The sequence below is a fragment of the Stegodyphus dumicola genome, chromosome 5 (genome assembly GCF_044657685.1).
Source record: "Stegodyphus dumicola isolate Sdum_Otavi_A_Nest chromosome 5, ASM4465768v1".
Classification (NCBI taxonomy): Eukaryota; Metazoa; Arthropoda; class Arachnida; order Araneae; family Eresidae; genus Stegodyphus; species Stegodyphus dumicola.
In genome coordinates, this window is record NC_140772.1 from 86,853,954 (window position 1) to 86,873,585 (window position 19,632).

General features: G+C 32.2%; 1 long non-coding RNA gene across 1 annotated transcript in view; it reads left to right on the forward strand.

Moving 5' to 3' along the window:
• LOC146997160 (uncharacterized) overlaps positions 1–19,632 on the forward strand; it is a 159,036-nt gene that overhangs the window by 46,837 nt on the left and 92,567 nt on the right. The window lies entirely within an intron of this gene.

The window sequence follows — 19,632 nt, forward strand, 5'->3', positions numbered from 1 at the left end:
TTAATTAGTTCTAACAATTCATCACAGTATACGTACGTAAATACGAACGTAAATTAATTTTATCACGAGAAATACACAGTTGTGTTTTGGAATAGAATAACGTTATCTTTGCTTAGCTTAGTAACGTGTTGCAGCTGATGATCTGTACATTCATTTATCTGTGATCTCAGTAAGGGAAAAAGATAAGTACTTCTTATTTTCCTTTCTTCAAGGAATTGGTTAAACAAAATATTACGCCTTTAAGAATTTACGTATCGCAAATACAAACAGCAAGATGTAATATGTGTTATGGTTTGTCGTAAATGAAGTTGTGATTATACGTGCATTTAAATATGTAACTAATGGGTTAAGGAGGAAAACCTCGAACGCAAGGGTCGGAAAACTAACTGTCCGACGCCTGTTTTAATCCCGCCTGTGATTTAATATTATTTTTTACACGAAACAATTTTGAGTAAATACCTGATGTATCCCTTCAGAAATTTGAGAATTAATACAATTTGAAACCAATATTTCAGTTGCGAAGTTAGGAATAATGCCCTCATGTCGTTGTCGGCCTTTACCGTACAATAAACAGTGCCAATTTTATCAGTTTTGCTTTAACAGTATACGCATTATTTATTGCCCACGACTATCTGGGCGGTCACTGTCTATTCGTTTATTTTATATTCTATCCAAGTTCGTTTTATTTTAATGTATGACCAACCGTTATCATGTCGAATGTTGTTCTTAAAGGAGGGATTCCTTTTTTTCTTTTATCTCAGAATAAAAAAAATAACTAAGTTTTTAATGATAAACCGAACCGATCCCATGCCCGACCTTTTTAAATTGTTGCCGCCAATTATTATCATCTCTCTGTATTTTATTTAAAGAAAATTAAATAATGAAGAATCTGCATGAATGTATGAATAATTCTCGCATTGTGAAAAAACAACGGTACCTAGAGCCATCAAATTTTGAATAACATAGTCCTCCACCCGAATATGGACATCTCGATGCCTAAATTTTGAATTTCTAATTTATTTTATTGTGTATTTCATATATTGTGAAACTTTAACGAAAACTTAAACGAAACGAAATTTTAACTTAAACGAAACTTAAACGAAATTTGATTCAACGATTTCAAAGCCAGCAGTAGCAACAATGTACGTAATAAAACATTTTTATCTCCAGCACGCGAGACTGTCTATCGGAAATTGTAAAGATATGCCATTTTTCTAAATAATTTTAGCCCAAACTGACTATGTTATTTAGTCTAAATGCCCTTCAAACATGTATGTGAGTGTAAATGAAAAAACCGTTTCTTTGAGCGTAATATAAACACTGAAAGCTTTCATATTTTTTTAATATTATTATTTCTTTACAAATAAATATATAAGTCGTATCAAATTAGTTTTGTTTCCATTAAGATTAATAGAAATTAATGTTTTTTGTTATAAATTCTGAAGCAGATAAGGTACTGATTTCCTTTATTGATTAACGTTTCTTAAAAAAGGTGCTAATGATTTAAATGTTATTTAACTCTTTCAGACTGCTGATTAAAAAGTTTCACAATTATTTAAACAATATAAAACATACTAACAGAAATGCTTAAAAGTTGGTGTAGTCTTTTGTTCCATAAACATGTTTTGTAGTTAAAATATAATAGAAAATTAGATGATTCCTTTACTGTTACTGCATCGAATATTTCCTCTTTCATTATTCGCATATGTTTTAGAAAGCTAAATTAGAAAAAATTGTAATCAGAATGCCTTGGATGGAAGCCGTCCGTTCTCTGTAAAACTTGATTTAAAGAAACTGGCTTCTAGCGGCGAAGAATTCAAATTCTTTTCCCATTTTCCTGTTCCTCTGGAAAGAAATAGTATGGAAATTTGTTTTGCAATATCTTGTATGGATCTTCCTCTCAGCAAAACCTTGAATTTTTTATATCGTATTCTTAAATTCATCTTCAAATCTTTTTGAAGTTTTATCATTCTGCTTCCCTTTTAAATTCTTTCATCATCGAAACAAGGGAATTTTTTTTTTTTTTTTTTTTTTTTTTTTTGAAAACGTAAAAATTGCATCCTTAGTAAATGCAAGTATTGTTTTTCCTTTAAAGTCAGGGAAACATGGGTATTCCTCGTATTTAATTAATTATAATTCATGCACATGTTTTCTTTTTTATTTTGGAGTACTTCGTATATTAAATTTTCCTCATGAACGAGAATTTATGAATGATTGATTTTTTATTAATGTATGAATGATTGATTTCTTAGTAATTCTTAGCTTGTTATATGATACAAGTGATTGATTCTTCTGTACGATTTATATGTGAATTTAAAATAAATATTATACTTCAAGATAGAGTACATGAATATTTTGCATTCAGAAATATAAGAATGATTTAAAATTGTAATAACAATTTTATTTTCGTTCCTGTAATGTTTTATAGTGCTACAATTTAGTATTTGTATAAATCTTAGTGAAACATGAAAAAATTCAAAAACAATTTAATGAACTGGATTGCCTAAATTATGGAGAAATACACTAATCCTGCCTAATTGAAATACGCGTGCGTGAAGAACGTTCGTATAGATAATTGATCGTATTCGTGTTACGCATGAGGAAAACTGTAAAATCTTCCATGCAGCATATTAATAGAAAATTATTTATGTCGTTCATGTAAAAAATTATGATTATAATTTTTCATAGACTTGATAAATTATTACAGTATGGGGATATCTTTGCTTTTTCATGTAAAGTTCATTTTTTTTTTAAAAACTAATAAGACTCTATTATATTTATAGCGGTTTTTAATAATTTTCAAATACTTTATGCTAAATTACTAGTTTTGCATTGAACACCTATCACTACTTCTGTTTAAATACTTGGTATCAAAGTTATTTTGCGCAATATATATTTATTCATTATAGGATTTTTTGTCATCATATTTTCCGTTCATGCTTTATTGATTATCATAATTTTATTTTTGTTTTCTATTTAATTCTTGTTGTGATTATCTGTATGAAAACATATTAGCTAAAAATGAGTCCCTTTTCCTCGTGCTACTTTAGAGCCACTATGTTTTTTTATATCATAAATCTTCTTGTAGATATATGTATGTTCTCTCTCTTACAACACAACAAGAGAGCTCACAGGAAATGGGACAGTTCACTGCAATTCAAATAATTAATTTTTGAGACCACATCCTGCCTTACCTATTAAAAGAAAGAAATTAATGGGGTCAATTGCATATATGATGTAATTTACAGCCATATGCGCAGGAAGAGTTTTTTGTATCTTCAAATGTAACACTTCGAAACCCCTGTAAACAATACTGTTATTGACGAAAGTTGACTATTAACTCAAAATAATGAACGACTTCCTCCTAAGACTTTATTTATGAATGTTGTTTTTGCCGTTTCATTATTAGTCAGGAGTGCAATGCCGGTTTATATTGCCGGTGTATAAACTGTTGTGCATCCAATGAGGACGTTCTTGGCGATTAAACTGACAGATGAAGTACGGTTTCGACCGTTACCTATAATTGGGTTTCCGCAATTCGAGAAAAACAAATACCATTCAGAAACAGGGAAAGCTTCGAAGAATATTTGCTAAACAAGCGAAAGAAAAACGTGTTTGATAACCACATTCCCTGTTTGCAGATCGTCAGAACACTGTTTAATTGCCAACGTTATCAGGGGGTATATTACAAGCTCCTTTTGCTCTGGTGTATTTAAAATTTGTGCTCTTTGTAAATTTTACAGCAGTCATAAATTTTTAATGGCAACCGAATCACTAAGTAAAAAGGAAGAAATAGAGAGAGAGGTAAGTACCTACAAAATTTCATTTAACTGAAAATTTAAAAGGCGCTGAAAGTGAAAGTAAGACCTCTAATGAACCTGGTTTTAGTAAGTCTACATTATGGATTATATTATACGAAGCTCATGATTATGAGAGAAAAAGAAAATTGATTATACATATTTAAATAAGAAATGAATTTTCATTCAAAGTAGTATATTATTTGAAATTGGTAATGTTCTAATTATTTGGTTAAAAAATTAAAATATAACAGAATTTTACTCATTGCCTATAACATCATTTAAAAAATTTTCTAGACTTACAGGAACTAAACATAAAAGGTATTTCCATATTCACAGGTAACAATTCTGGCATACACTTTTAAGTCTAAGAACTGAAGAATGTGAAAATAACAAGTAAGGTGACAAATGATAGAGACGATCATGTTTCTACATTTCCTGTTCAGCTGGAAAACATCATCTAAAGAAATGGTTATGATTGTCGCTAAATTTCCGAAATAGATGAAACTTTATTCTGTTCATCAAAATATAATATAATCTACAGCATATATTCGTGACGAAAAGTATTTTTGATGCAATGAAGTAGATTGCACGATGATGAAATTGAGCCTAAAGATGTAACAGCAATCGTGTCCCGTTTAGCTATTATATTTGTTCCTGACAAAATATTCTTGAAGCACTGTAGGCCTAGGCACATAATCAAAAAACTATATACAGGTCTCTGCCAAAAGTGTTAGGTAATCACATATTTTTAAAAGTCTTTAAAAGTAGTGGTCAGTTTATATAAGTTCAATTATGAATTTCCTTTAAAGTTACTACATTTTATGTTTCTTTATTTGTTTGTGGCTTATCTCACCCGATCGACAGTAATATCAGATCAGCTCCATGAACTCGTGGATTTCAAAACCCCGAAGAACAACTCCAGGACAGGAGAGCAGTTGGCTTCTCTGACAATCAATGCAAACCACATATAGGCAGGAGTGGCTTGGATTAAGTTGCATTTCGGGCATAGGGAGCATAACTTTAATGCCCGAGATAAAACTGACAGCTTGCAGATGACCAGTGTACAAAGCCTAGTTAGAGACGTTTGTCCTAATCTGTTGCTTGCTTCAGTTACGGCATAGGATTAACAACATACCACTAATAAATGAAGGCTTTTCTCGAAGAGGAGTTGATTTCCAGCGTGACCCGCGAGACAAGCTCTGAGAAAGAAAGACGGCCATCACACCAGGAGAATCCTTAACGCTGTTACATTTTATACAAAACAAAACCAAGAAAACAACTCAACCTTTAATTTATCTTTCATTTTTTTTTTTAAATTGAGTTTTGGTACAATTGTAAATCTACCATATTTTAAATGGAAGTTTCAAATAATTAAACTGTGCTAGTTAGTTGATAATTTTGAAAAAATTTAATATGCTGTGATAGTTAACTGATCATTTAAAACAATTAGAGTAATCTTTAAAGAAAATGCCAAAACGTAAAGAACTTAATATTTAACAATTATATCAGATCTTGTTTTTAAATAAGCAAAGAAAACTTAAGATTGCCAAAAGTCTTAAATGTTCACACTATGCTTTACAATACACTAAAAAAGCTTTAGGAAAATTGGTCCTCTCTTGAAGAGAAAAAGAACTGGGCGAAAAAAAGCCAGATGATTGAACTTTCAATCCAAAATCAATAAGAAAATGAAGGAAAAACATTCTTCTAAATTCTTCAGAGGAAACTGAATCCCAGTTGCTAAAACTGCGAGAAGAAGCTTGAGGCAAATCGTCTAAAAGGCACCTCAGGAAAAAACAAAATATTCATATTAAAATTGGGCCTGATCTTACAAGAAGTTTAAAGGAAAGAGTCCAAATATTCCTTTTTTTCAATTCAAACTTTCAGATAAACTTCGCTTTCCTTCTACTTCACACAAAAATAATTCTTTAAACATGTAGAAAATATTTTGGTTTACAAACTAGCCCTTTAAAAAAGTATCATTTTCCCCTTGACCTTGGTGTTTGGTACACCCGGTTATTGGGATACAAAGGAAAGATAAAAATATAACACAGATTCTACAGTTCCTAATGTAAAACATGGAGGAGGTAGAAATATGAAGCCAGTGGTGCAGGCAAAATGTACATTTGTGAGAATGGCATGAATAGTTAAATATATACTAATATTTTTTAAACCACTCTAGAACAAAACCTTTGTTTTACTGTGACATAAGTATGGATAGCGTCAAGTTTCCGCAGCAAGATAGCGCATCAAATTTTAATATTATTATTGGCCAATACGTTATGTAAGTACATGCATAATGATCGTTATGTTAATATGATAAACATTAATTTTGAAATGACGTAGTTAAGAGATATTTGTGATAAACATGTTACTCTCTTTTTTCTCCGAAAAAATTGAAATAATCATATCAAACAGAAGCTGTAAGAGCTATTACGAATCATGATTTTATTTTATGCATTTTTTGCCTTGCATACATCTATATACATCTATCTATCTGTATAAAAAGCTTTCATTGAGTATGTATCTGTTGTGTTCAGAAGCGTGCATGTACTATTGCTTAAAAAAAGGAAACGTACGTACTTCTGCTCTTAGATTTTTAATTATCTGAGTAGAGCAAAGCTTCTGTTTTGTTCGAATACATTTCAACATCCAGCTTTCACAAATATCATATTTTTCTGTTTGCTTGCTTAAATTTGCTTTCACCTTCAATAAATAGTTTTACATTTATTTTACGTTAATTAGTTTTAAACTCAATTTCAATTAGTTATTAAATTATTTTTGTCTTTTTACAATAATTAGATTTATTACAAATGCTCTTTCCATATTTAAGCCTCACTTTACGCTGTTAATTTAACAAAAATTATTACTAATTCTTCATTTTTATTTTTGCTGTTAAACGGTGTACAAGTAAACTTTAAAAACCTTTTGTTTGTTTTTCATTCTAATTACTGTATTAATTTAATTTACTCATTCGCTTTATTTTCATTTGCTGAATGTACTTTTCCATGTATATCTGCATGTTCCTTTGATGAATGTGAATGTACCTTCGAGATTTCTGAATCTACATTTTGAATATACTATACATGAGATTTCATGGTCTATTACTTCTGTTTTATATCTCTTCTTCTACAAAATTAATTACTGCATAGTATAGATGTTTACCTCCATATTCACACTTTTGAAATTTCACTGTATATACTCAGTTTTGTTTTGCATTTTCCATTTAAAACTTTCTTTTTATTTGCGTAATTTTTAAATTTTCACTATTATTTTTCTGTGTTTAGGCAGTTTTATAATTATCAAATTGGCTATGCATGAAGAAAGCGCACATTTTTCAATGCGCCTATTTAGCATCGAAACGCATAGTTAAATTTTATGTAATTAAAAATGATAGTAGTATTATTAATAGTAATATAAGGAAACTTAAATAGAATGCATTAAATAAATTAGCCTTAATTGTTGCTAAGAATAACGCAAGCAAATAAAAAATTAAATACAACAAAATAGCTAAATTAAGTTTGAATTTTATGTACAGGACGTAAAGAAAATCTTAATAGAGGAAATATAAAAAATAAAAACCTTAATTTGAAATATATGCGAAAAAGAGAAATGAAAGTGCAACAATGATTTTGATACTCTTTCTATCATCATCGACGAGAAGTCAGATCGTCCTCAAAGCTGTCTTTTTTCTAATTATGTTTCTGAATAAACTATACTGGATGAATTACAAACTTACAAATTTTCAGATGAACTGAAAATGGTCAAGATTTTGACCTTAAATTTAAAAAAAACCTACAATAAAGTTTCTATTTGACAGTGCTGTAGCTAATGTTGAGAGCTGAGTGACGCTGATTAAAAATCATATTTCTAAATCCAGTCTGTTGATGTCTAGAGTCAGGTTTGATCTCAGAAAATGGGAATATATAGGAGGAGACAGAACTGAATATGGTTGGAAAACACCCATCTTAGGCCTAACGTAGAATCTTCGATTGTTTTGTCTAAAGGCTAATATGAGCTGGTGGAAAGAGCTTAAGAGGATAACTAAGCAATTTAGGATATCGGTAACTAATAAAGCTTTTGATAACACTGCATACAGGGTGTATGAGTACAGCGGTACCTTCTTAAACAGAAACCTCCCTATTGAAGCCTGAAATTTTAATGACGTCTCAAACTGTTGGCTATCTCGATGGGGTGCGAAAGATGGACCCTTCGGTCGAAGCAAGGCCATCTCGATGGCATTAGGAGGTTAGGGGAATTTCGTCCTTGGTCGTGAAAGGACGCGTTAGTGAACCATAGCATTGTTTAGAGGGCTGAATGTCTATTAAGTTTAATTTAATCTTGGTTTTTTTTGTCGGTTTTCATTATGTTTTAAAGTACTGTGTGCCGTTACGCCTAGGAAATTATAATGACAACCTTAACGTATCAGTTACAGATTTCCTAAACAACCAGATTCTTTAAAGAAATAGTTAAAAAAGATACCTCGAGAATATTTTTCCACTTCGAAGTAGTCTAATGTAAGTTAAACCTAGTTAGAAATTAAAATTCTTATTATTTTTAATTATATATGGAGTTGTATGATTGCTAAATATTCACTTACCTTTAAAAATCTCTAATTTTTGACCGTTCATTACTTTTATAACTTGAAACTTTTAAGTTTGTAGCGTTGCGCGCCTCCAACTTGCACGCAACCAAGAGGTGACTGTGAAAACTGGATAAAAGACAGAGTCTTGTTAAGGGTTTAAGTCCCTTTTTATTCAACGTAATAAATTACAAGTGCGTGCTCTTGACGCTCACAAACTGCGCCAACTCGGCGGTCAAATAAAAATAATAACCTGAAAAGAAACTAAAGACTAGACTCTAACTACGAGGCTCTCTAAAAGTAACTAACTCACCGCGTTTTACAATACCGCTGCTAATTCAGCAAACTTGAATATCACTTGAACGATTAACACTACTTCCAGGCAAGCACACAGGCCGAAACGCGGGGTTTTTCAATTTCTGGCCAACTACCTCCGCCCTCGTGAAGTAAGAATATCACACCTCGAACTCGTTTCCTTTCTATTTAAATCAGAATAATTCCGCTGATAATTTGAATCCTTGCGCGTTCTACTAAAATTTACATACTCTGGCATTGGCAGTTCCAGGGGAAAGTAAGGCTTGACAGGAAAGATAGTTTAAACTTAAAATAAATGTTAGTTAAAATAAATATAAACTCTACAAGTTCATATATATATATAGCAGAAAAGAAAGTATTTAATTTAATACTAAATATATTTTTGTACTAGAAGTTTTTACAAAGAAACTTATATTTTAAAAAGAAATTTTATAAATAAAAGGCAACAAACATGCTCATGGTTTTTTTAAATTGCAATATAAAGTGCACAGTTTTGTATAACATAAGAAATAAATTAAATTCCTAATGCGAGTTAACATTGTTATTATATATATGTAGAATCAGTATTTACTGTCTAGGAATATGATGTTTGTAAACTTACTTCTTAGGTGGCTGTCTAGGGGCTAATAAACTAGTCCGATTTATGTAAAACTTGAATATTTAATGAAACATGAATAGTTGCTACAAACTACTACAAAGTAATTACATTCGTAGAAGGAACTAGGTGAGATTATTTTCAGATAAAGAGAAGGAATCATCTTTACATTCAAACATCTTTTAATCGCGTCATCGTCTTAATGGCGGAATCGTCTGCCTTCGTCAGCGAGAAAGTGAAAGATTTCCTCTCACAGCTTCTCGCGTCATCCGATTATAAATGAACGATGCCAACCCACAACTGCTCGTCCATCCTGATGGAATGCGGCCTCGCATTGTGGTAGCACCACTGTCTACATCTAGGGATCTGAAAAATAAAATTAAAAAAAAAACAAAAAAAGAGATTTTTAGTTACTATTGATGGAAACGTCGTCTTAAATGGTTTATTTCAGCCATCTTTTCTCATCATCTTAACATCCTCAGAAATAACGGCGTTAGCTCTTCTTAAATGCTCTTTCAGTGTTCGTTCATCTTTAACAGTCTATCTGAATACATGTATTTTACAAACACCTCTTCCTTTGATGTTGTCTGGAACAATTCATCTTCGTATTTACGTCTTCTTAAACATCATCTGAATACGTCTTCTGAATGCGTCTTTTTAGATACCGTCTGGATACGTCTTCTGAATGCGTCTTAGATATCTTCAAGATCCGTCATTCGAATGCGTCTTCTCAAAATCATCTTCTTTAAGCCGTATTTCTTCATACATTTCATCCTTAGACATCATCTTCAGTCTTCTTAAATTACTTCACGTCTTTAAAATAATAGTCCAAGTCCATTAGTCAAATCGGGAGAAATTTGTCAACCTGGGAAAAAGTTTATAATCAGGAATCATCAAAATTGGTATTTCATTATCAAAGATCGTCTGTCCATGTTTTCAGGTATTCAGCACAGGTACTAGTCTTGAAAGGTCCTTCGGTAAAACCAACCTTCTCCACGTCGTATGTGTCATTAGGTTTCACCTTGGTGATTTTGTATGGACCTAAAAACTTGGATTTTAGCTTTATACCTGGCCCTAGTTGAGTGCGTTTAATAGCTACCATATCATGGATCTTGTATTTACGAGGGAGATTTCGACTTCGATTGTAAGTCTTTCGATTCTCTTTCTGGATCTTCCGAATCTGCTCTTTCGCCTCTTTACGTAGATTTTCTCTAGACTCGATAAAGTCCCTCTGAATTTCAGCTTCTATTAGTTCTTTAATCTTCCTGTCTTTATTCGTCTTTATCTTCGTACCAAACAAAAGCTCGAAAGGTGTCGAATTGATACTCCTCTGAAAAGTCGAATTAATTATTTGCTGGACATCATTTACGTGTTTGTACCATTTAGTAGGGTCTTCTATAGCCAACTTAGAAATGACTGATATGATAGTGGAATTCAACCGCTCTACTTGTCCATTGGCTCTTGGTAATCCTGTTGTGATTAAGGATAGATGAATATTTTCCTTAGTACAATAATCAGCAAATTCTTGAGAAGTAAATGCAGTACCTCTGTCAGCTACTATATTGCAGGGATTTCCAAATAATGATTTTTGAATTTCAAGTTTAGCTATTACTTCTTTACTAGAGGTGGTTTTAGTTGGATGTAACCAAACTAATTTTGTAAACGAATCAATAACCGCGAAAATGTATTTATAATTCTTGTTAGAACTCTCCAAAGGTCCCAAATGGTCTATGTGGTAAGTGTTTAGAGGAATATCTTCTTTAGGTAAAGGATGTAATAATCCCTCCTTCTTTCCAGATTTCCGGTTGGCCAGTATACAGGTAATACAATTTGCGATACATTTTTCAATTTTCTCTTTCAATTTAGGGATATAAAAATGTTGTCTCACATGTTCTTCAGTACGTTTGGCAGCAAAATGACCTCATTCATGTGCGTCTTTAATTACTTCAATTTGCATAATCTCAGGTACTACTAGTGCTTCAATTCCATTCACCATTTTGTAAAGCACGTTATTCCGCAAACAATAATCTTCATATGGCTTAGACTTCAAAACTTCTTTTATAACTTTTATATTTTCGTCAGTTTCTTGAGCTTGAATTATTTTAAATGTTATACCATCTTGAATTACAATACATACAGGATTTCGACTAAGAGCATCCACATGTCCCATACGGGTGCCAGATCTGTGTTCGATTGTGTAATCATAATCTTGTAACATTAATGCCCATCTAGATATTTTAGTACAAATGTCTTTCTTGCTCATAGTTTGTTTGAATGCATTACAATCTGTCACGATTTTAAATGGTATGCCTAATACGTACACCCTGAATTTTTTAAGAGCTTCTACTACTGCTTTAACCTCTAATTCGTAGCTCGAATATTTACGTTCAATGTCTGTCGTTTTCCTACTCATATAATAAACCGGATGCATCTGATTATCAATTAAGGATTTCTGTAACAGAACCGCACCATAACCGTCAGCACTAGCATCAGTGTGTATTTCGGTTTCTGCTTTCGGATTATAAATACACAAAACAGGTTCTGATGTCAATATGCGTTTCAATTCGTTAAAAGCATAAAGTTCTTTAGTTTCGAATTTAAATTTAGAATCTTTCTTCAGTAAATCACTAAGCGGTTTTGCAATTAATGAATAATTAGGTATAAATTTTCTGAAGTAACCAGTTAAACCTAAATAACTTTGAACAGCTTTTACACGTTTAGGTTCTGGAAAGTTAATTACTGCTTTCGTTTTAGAAGAAGAGGGATATAATTTCCCATCTTTAATTTTGTGTTCTAAAAATTCGATTTCGCGCTTCAAAAATTGACATTTCTTAATGTTTAGTTCTAGTCCATATTCCGATGCAGTCTGTAATACGCGTTTCAATTTTTGAATTCCCTGAGCTTCATTTTCGGAAGGAATAATGATGTCCTCCATATAGATTACAACAATATTGTCCTTTAAAAGATCACGAAATATATCGTAGATGTATCTTTGGAAAACACTTGGGCTGTTGGCAAGACCGAACGGGACCCTCAGAAATTCATACTGTCCGTTTTGTGTCACGAAAGATGTGTATTTTCTACTTTCTTCGTCCACTTCAACATGAAAAAATCCGTTCTTTAAATCTAGTGTTGTAAATACCATTGCTGCTTGTAATTTATCAATAACATCATCAATTAATGGCAGAGGAAAGCGATCGCGAATTATTTTTTTATTCAGGCGCCGATGATCCACACAAAGTCTCTATGAGCCACATTTTTTCCTACTTAGCACGATATTACTTGCGTAATCAGAACAGCTTTGTTTAATGATTTGTTTCTCCAACCACTCCGAAATCTATTTATCAATTTCACGCTGCTCAGCTGGGGGAAAGCGTCGCGGCGAGCAATAAACTGGAAGTTGATCTGTCAGCACTATTCGCATCTTCAGGCCAGATGTTTTTATTTTATTCGGCTCATAATTCCTTACCAAGTGTAGTATTTCATTTCTATGTATTCCGTCTTTGATATGACTTAAATCAATTTCCTCGTCATTATAAATATCACGAATGCACATCAAATAGTTTTCAGGTTGCAATTTTCTAATTTCGACTCCTTTTTTATTTACAGTTAATTCCCCTTGCCTTATAATATCAGTACCAATGATCGCTTGTAAAAACATTTCGTTTTCTGCGATAACACAAATATTTGATCGAAATGAAGAACCATCAATTTCGAATTCACCTTCAAATCTTCCTATAGGCTTAATTTTTCCATTAGCAAACCCCGTTAACTGTAGATCTGCCGACTTAAGTTCAGGAGAACCTATCTTCTTATGTATATCTTCTCGGATTAACGTTACCTGACTACCAGTATCTATTAACGCATCAATTTGCAAATTACCCAAATTAACAATTTTATGCATTTCTTTCTGACAAGTCTGAGTTATCGGAGTAACAGCTTTGGCATCTTGGATATTTTTAGATGATGTTTTCGAACAATCTATGGCCTTGTGTCCAAACAAATCGCATTTAAAACACTTAAATCCTTTACTCTTATTGTTACAAAAATTAGACTTATGACCTAAACTTCCGCAATTATAACACCTTGGCTCTTTAATCTTACTATGTACAGCGCGTGTTTTATTTTGTGTGTTAGTACTTGAATAACCCTTATTCTTCGTATCTGGAACGCGAATTTTCTCATAAATTTTTAATTTCTCTTTGAATTCAGAAATAGTTTTACAACCGTACAAAACAATTTTGTTACTACTCTGATCTGGTATCCCATTGATTACATAATCAAGAATTGATGAATCATCAACAGAACCGCGACTGGCTATTTCACGCATGGCAATTAAATATTCGGAAAGTGACTCACCAGGTTTTAAGTGTCGTTTTTGTAACAAATTATGAAGTTGTGCACTGTTTATTTTAGAACCAAATTCAGATAAAAGATTTTCTTTTAATTTGTCCCATGATATTATACCCTTCAAAGACCTAATAAATACTTTAGCAGAACCAGTAAGCAATTTTTTAGCAAACACAATTTTCTGTAATTCCGATAACTTAAATAATTTAAAAGATTCTTCTAAATCACCAATGAAGGATTCAACTGGATATGTATCAGTGCCATTAAATTCAGAAACAGTTTCTAAAATATCACGAAAATGTAAGGAAATACTGCTAGGCATTATAATGTTTTCATCCACTGAGTTATTTATGGGAGGTGATTCTGACAGAACAGAATTAATATCATCATTTTTATCAGAATCATAAACACTTTCGTTTTCAGATAACTCATCATCGTCATCAGTTTCGGATTTTAAAAGCTGACTATCCAATATTAAATCACAGTTTTTATCAGGATTTGAATCATAATTAAGATGTAACAAATTACACACAGAAATAAAATCGTTTGCAGTAAAAGTTTTAAGTAATTTTTGTTTTGTTTCTTCAATATTAAAATCAGATGGAAAACCGCAAAAGTTACGCAATCTAGCTCTATTTTTTCGATCACCCAAAGTTCCAAACACAATTTGATGTAAAAGTTTAATTGACTTAGTAGGCCCAGTCTTTAAAGAATTTGAAATTCTAGGAATAGAATTCAAGGTAGTCATCTTAATTCACAGTATCATAGAACACTATTCTTAGAAGTAACAATGTGGAAATAATCGAAACAAAACTTACTTATTTTGTAATATTCATAATGCTTCTTCCTAGACTCATACCGGCCTGAGCACCCAAATCTGTAGAATCGGTACTTACTGTCTAGGAATATGATGTTTGTAAACTTACTTCTTAGATGGCTGTCTAGGGGCTAATAAACTAGTTCGATTTATGTAAAAGTTGAATATTTAATGAAACATGAATAGTTGCTACAAACTACTACAAAGTAATTACATTCGTAGAAGGAACTAGGTGAGATTATTTTCAGATGAAGAGAAGGAATCATCTTTACATTCAAACATCTTTTAATCGCGTCATCGTCTTAATGGCGGAATCGTCTGCCTTCGTCAGCGAAAAAGTGAAAGATTTCCTCTCACAGCTTCTCGCGTCATCCGATTATAAATGAACGATGCCAACCCACATATAATTACATTGTTATATCCAAACTAATAAACTAAATATCTTTTGAAAATGAATCTATTTTTTTAATGTAAAAATCCCTGGTCTATTGAAGTCCAGCTCACTATAGAACTATTACGTAACGATGAAAAATATTAACCATTTGAGGCATGTGAAAATGAACACTCGTCCAACAAATTTTCTTGAATTTGCGAGAATGAACACTCGTCCACTAAATTAAATTAATACAGTAATTAGAATGAAAAACAAACAACAGACACTGCTTGTTCTTGTGGCTGCTAGCATATTCTTTAAGAATTGCTGCAAAACGAAAATGATTTGCTGTCCAAACAAGGTGGAAGGAAAAGAAAAATTCATACATTTAACGATACGTAAGATTAATTTAAATTTTCTTCAGTCAAACTTCGTTTTTATTCGTAGCATAAAAATTTCATTGCAACAGTATAAAAACGGTATTGCGACAGATGCCAGTTACAGCACCAAACTTTATTGAAAATTTGCTATTTATTGTTAATTTATATGAAAAATCAAATTTTAATGTAATGACTGGAAGCATATTTTGAGAATGTTATTGAACAACTTGCTAAAATGGCGGCAGAGGAAAATTCATTTAAAATTGTGAATTTCTGTACAGGAGAACGGGGGGATGGAGTATTAATGCAAGGAACGTCTGATACCCTATTATTACACAGCACTTTACCTGATTTAATTAAGCTCTATCATGTACACTGTGGTAACAAGGATTGAAAATCTAGGCTAATAGCTTGCTGTTTCTCAGAGTAAGAAAGAACTGCAATACAAGTTGTGTGTATATGTGAATATAAAATTAATTTCTTCAATAAAACCTTTTGTGCTCATATATTTGCCCTGCAGAAATTTAAAAGCTTTTAACTTCCTTAAAAATATTCCCATACATTCTTCCTGTATCTTTGTTATGCAGTTAAGTGACTTGAATATTATTAGTATGGCGGAAATCCTAACTTTCTATTATTGTCATTTATTTTAAGTCACTTAAGCGTTATCTTAAGTGCAAACAAATAATAGCATACAAAAATTAATAATTTATAACATATTTCTGTACATACGAATATGTTTCCAATATTATACTCGCGAATAAATTGGAAATATGTATTTTCATCTATATTTCTCTCTGTATATATATATATATACGTAAAGCAGAAAAAGGTAAATATACAATCATTAGAAGAAACCATCCTCTTAGTAAAGCTTTAAAAACACGTATACTTTTACTGCACGAAGGGGGTGTCCAACGGCGACGGTCAGCCGTTAGTTTGTGACGTCACGATCGGTAGTTGAGCTTCTGTTTAAGAAGGTATTGACATTTTCAAGTCTCCTGCTTTAAAAAAAAAAAAAAAAAAAAAAAAAAAAAAAATGCCTAATGACTCTCCAAGTGGCGTCCGAAATAAAAGGTGTGTACGATACTTCATCACCACCAAAATTTGTCGACTGGGTCCCCTAATGCGCAGTCGGCCTATATAACGTATTTTCTCCCCCTTTCCGCATTCGTTTTGTGGTGTAATTGGACGCATACTCGACGCGTATTCGAGAGGTCCAAGGTTCGAGTACCAGCGAGGGCACTGCACTTCACGTCTTCTGCCTCAAAAAAAACCTAATGTCTCTAGAAGGTAATATAGCTACCGTGATTTGGACATAAAAGACGCCAGTAGCTTTATATTTTTATTACCGTTCTTCAAGTTACAGTACTTTATGTGGAAATACGATAACCAGTAGTAAGTGTTGTTACAAAAAGCAAGCTGTATTATAAAAAGCAAGATTTTTCATGTGTATAAAAATTTTTAAAAGATAAACTCTATGAGCAATACAATAAGCTCCTGTTCAGAAATGCTTCTATTTCAACTTTCTCTAGAATCTATAAACGATATCTCAAATTAAAACAGTTCATTACTCAATTCACAATTAAAATAGTAAATAACTGATTCATAATTAAAATATTTCATTTCTTTTAAAGAAAATATGCACATTTCATCATTATTATTGTAATTTATCTTTTAATAATAGCCCTAAATGATGTCAAATTTACTGAACTTAATTTATGTGAATTACAATTTTCATGAGACTTTATACTATTATTGCAAGAAATACAATTTCTTTCTGATACCATATAATACGTGCCTCGGTGACGAAAAGCCCTTTGGTATAAAAATAAGTTAATTCTCTTTTTCACAAGATTTATTGTAAATTTTCCAATGAAAAGCTGCCAAACAGCTTGTAATAAACTTATTACATTATAAGAAAATTAAACTTGAAAAGTGTTAAGTGTAAGCGTTAGGTAAGAGTAAATAATTTTGAATTATTATTACTATTTATTAAGTATACGGAATATTTAACAAGCTGCTACTCTCTGCCAATTAAAAATGCTACTTTGCAAATGAGAAGAGTATACTGTTCACTGAAAGGTGATTGCTGTCGTTCTTCCAATAATCGATGTTTCCTTTTGCAAAAGTCAGCTCTCTTTTCCAATTTCCGCGAGGCACGTTCACTAAAATGCAGATCACTCTATCGCTCTCCAATAACATCTCATTTCGTGAAATGACTTGTATATTGCACACATCCGCTGCGGTGATTTATGAGCAAACGGCTTTGATTTCGTGAAACTCCATGCTTGGAAGTTTTGTTTTGGTATAAACATGTTATTAAACATTTCAAAGGTTTTGATTCACAGAAGTGCGTTGAATTCAGTCTTATATATAATCAATACGATATAGGTAGTGGAGTAGGATACATCGGAAGCTGATAGCACTGAGGGAAAAAAAATTTTTAGTGTTTTCAAGAGATTCAGATCTAACACTCAAAACCAGAATTATGAATGAATTCTTCTCCAAACATTTCATATAAAGGTTTAAATTAATAAGTCAATATTTGAGTAGCATGCTTGGAGATTTGCCCTTTTTTTTTTTTTTTTTTTTGTTTTGTTTTTTGTGCAGAAAATTATTGGCATTGTAGGGGCGAAAGAAAAAAAAAACGTACTAGATAAAAATTAATTCAGGCAGGTGATAAAATTTTCATGTAGTCTTTATTTTCTGAATAAGAAAAATATCAGAAATGCCAAATTATTGAAATGACGTGCAATAGCTTGAATTAAAATTAAATGCACAATTGTGCTTTGCTATGATGCAATGTTCAGTACCAAATTTAGTATGTATAGGAAGAAGTAGGTGGGACACCAGAATGGTTTTACAAGTAATTGTTACACTGCACTTGCTTGAACTCAATTTTGATGGAAAACAACACAAGTGATGGATCCAGTAGTCTTTTACTACTTTTAATAAGGTATTTCTCCCGCCTTCTTAGCATGACTTCGTGGTGTAGTGGTCAGCACGCTCGTCGAGTATTCGAGAGGTCTGTGGTTCAAATCCAGGCAAGGTCGTCGCTCATTTTTATGGCTCCTGCTTCAAAAAAATCCTAATGACTCTACAGTTAAATTCCTTGAGAGGACATACCGCTTGCCAATAATTGAAATGCCGTCATGCCGCACCGCAAATTACAAGTCACATCATATATTACACTGAGAATTATCAGAATAGTATGCAAGTAGTAACAAACGAAAGGAAATCAAACTGCCTATCTTTCGATATCGGTATATTCACCAGTAAAGCCACTTTGAACTGAAAGAAAGCACAGTAACATTAATTGAGAAACTTGGAATATTTTTCACAATAAAACATACTAATCATTACACATCACTGAAAGAAAAGCGTATGCAAAAAAACAAGCCACTCACTGTACAGGTATAAACTTGATATCCACGCAAAGTTTGAGATTTCGCACACACGCATCGTAGTAAAAGTCAGCACTCGGTTGTTAATCACTGCGAGATATCCAGGCGTTGAAAGAGAGGTTGATAACAGGCGCTATTCCTCGTGACGCAGATGCGAGAGACTTCCACCCATCTTTCCTTCCACCAACCTTTTAAGAGGACTTTTCGCACAATAGTATTTTAAGTGTCCCCCATACCGCAGAGACACTATACATTTCGCATCCACGCATTCTCTGGAATTCGAACCTTGGGCCAAAGATATGGAAGCTGGCTGAGCTTCCACAATAGCCGTGCCTAGGTATTTCTCCACCTGAGACAAGTGAGCATATGCGCTTCCTCATGTACAATTCAGTTTAACTATACGTTTCTATATTAAAAACATATTTGTTTTGAATCATAACGTAACGATTACATTAAATTTTATTTTTCGATTTCTTAGGCTTAAAAATAAGACATAAAAAGGTTTGCAGTTTTAAAATGAAGAATATTAAAAGTATTTTTAATAAGTTAGTAACAAATAACTGTAAGACGTGTAAAAAATATACCTTTTAACATCGAAAGCCGTTACACTAATTTTGAAACATTTGTTTCAAAATTTAAATTTGGTGATGGCTGGCGTATTAACTGAGAATTGGTTAAAGCTCCTATACTAGTATTTAATGACCATATGTTTACTGAAAAAAAAAAAAAAAAAAAAAAAAAAAAAAAATCGGTGTTATAATTCTTTGTTAGAATGAGTCCATTTTGGGATGAATTGTGGAGGACTTATTTCTCAGCGAAATACCTCAAACATTAGTTAATATTTAAAGACTTCTAAATATGTTTTATTACCTTATAAGGTATTTCTCCCGCCTTCTTGGCATGCCTTCGTGATGTGGTGGTCTGCACGCTCAGCGCGTAATTGAGAGGTCCGTGGTTCGATTCCCGACGAGGGAGTTGCGTAATTTTCATCTTGCCTACTTCCAAATATCCTAATG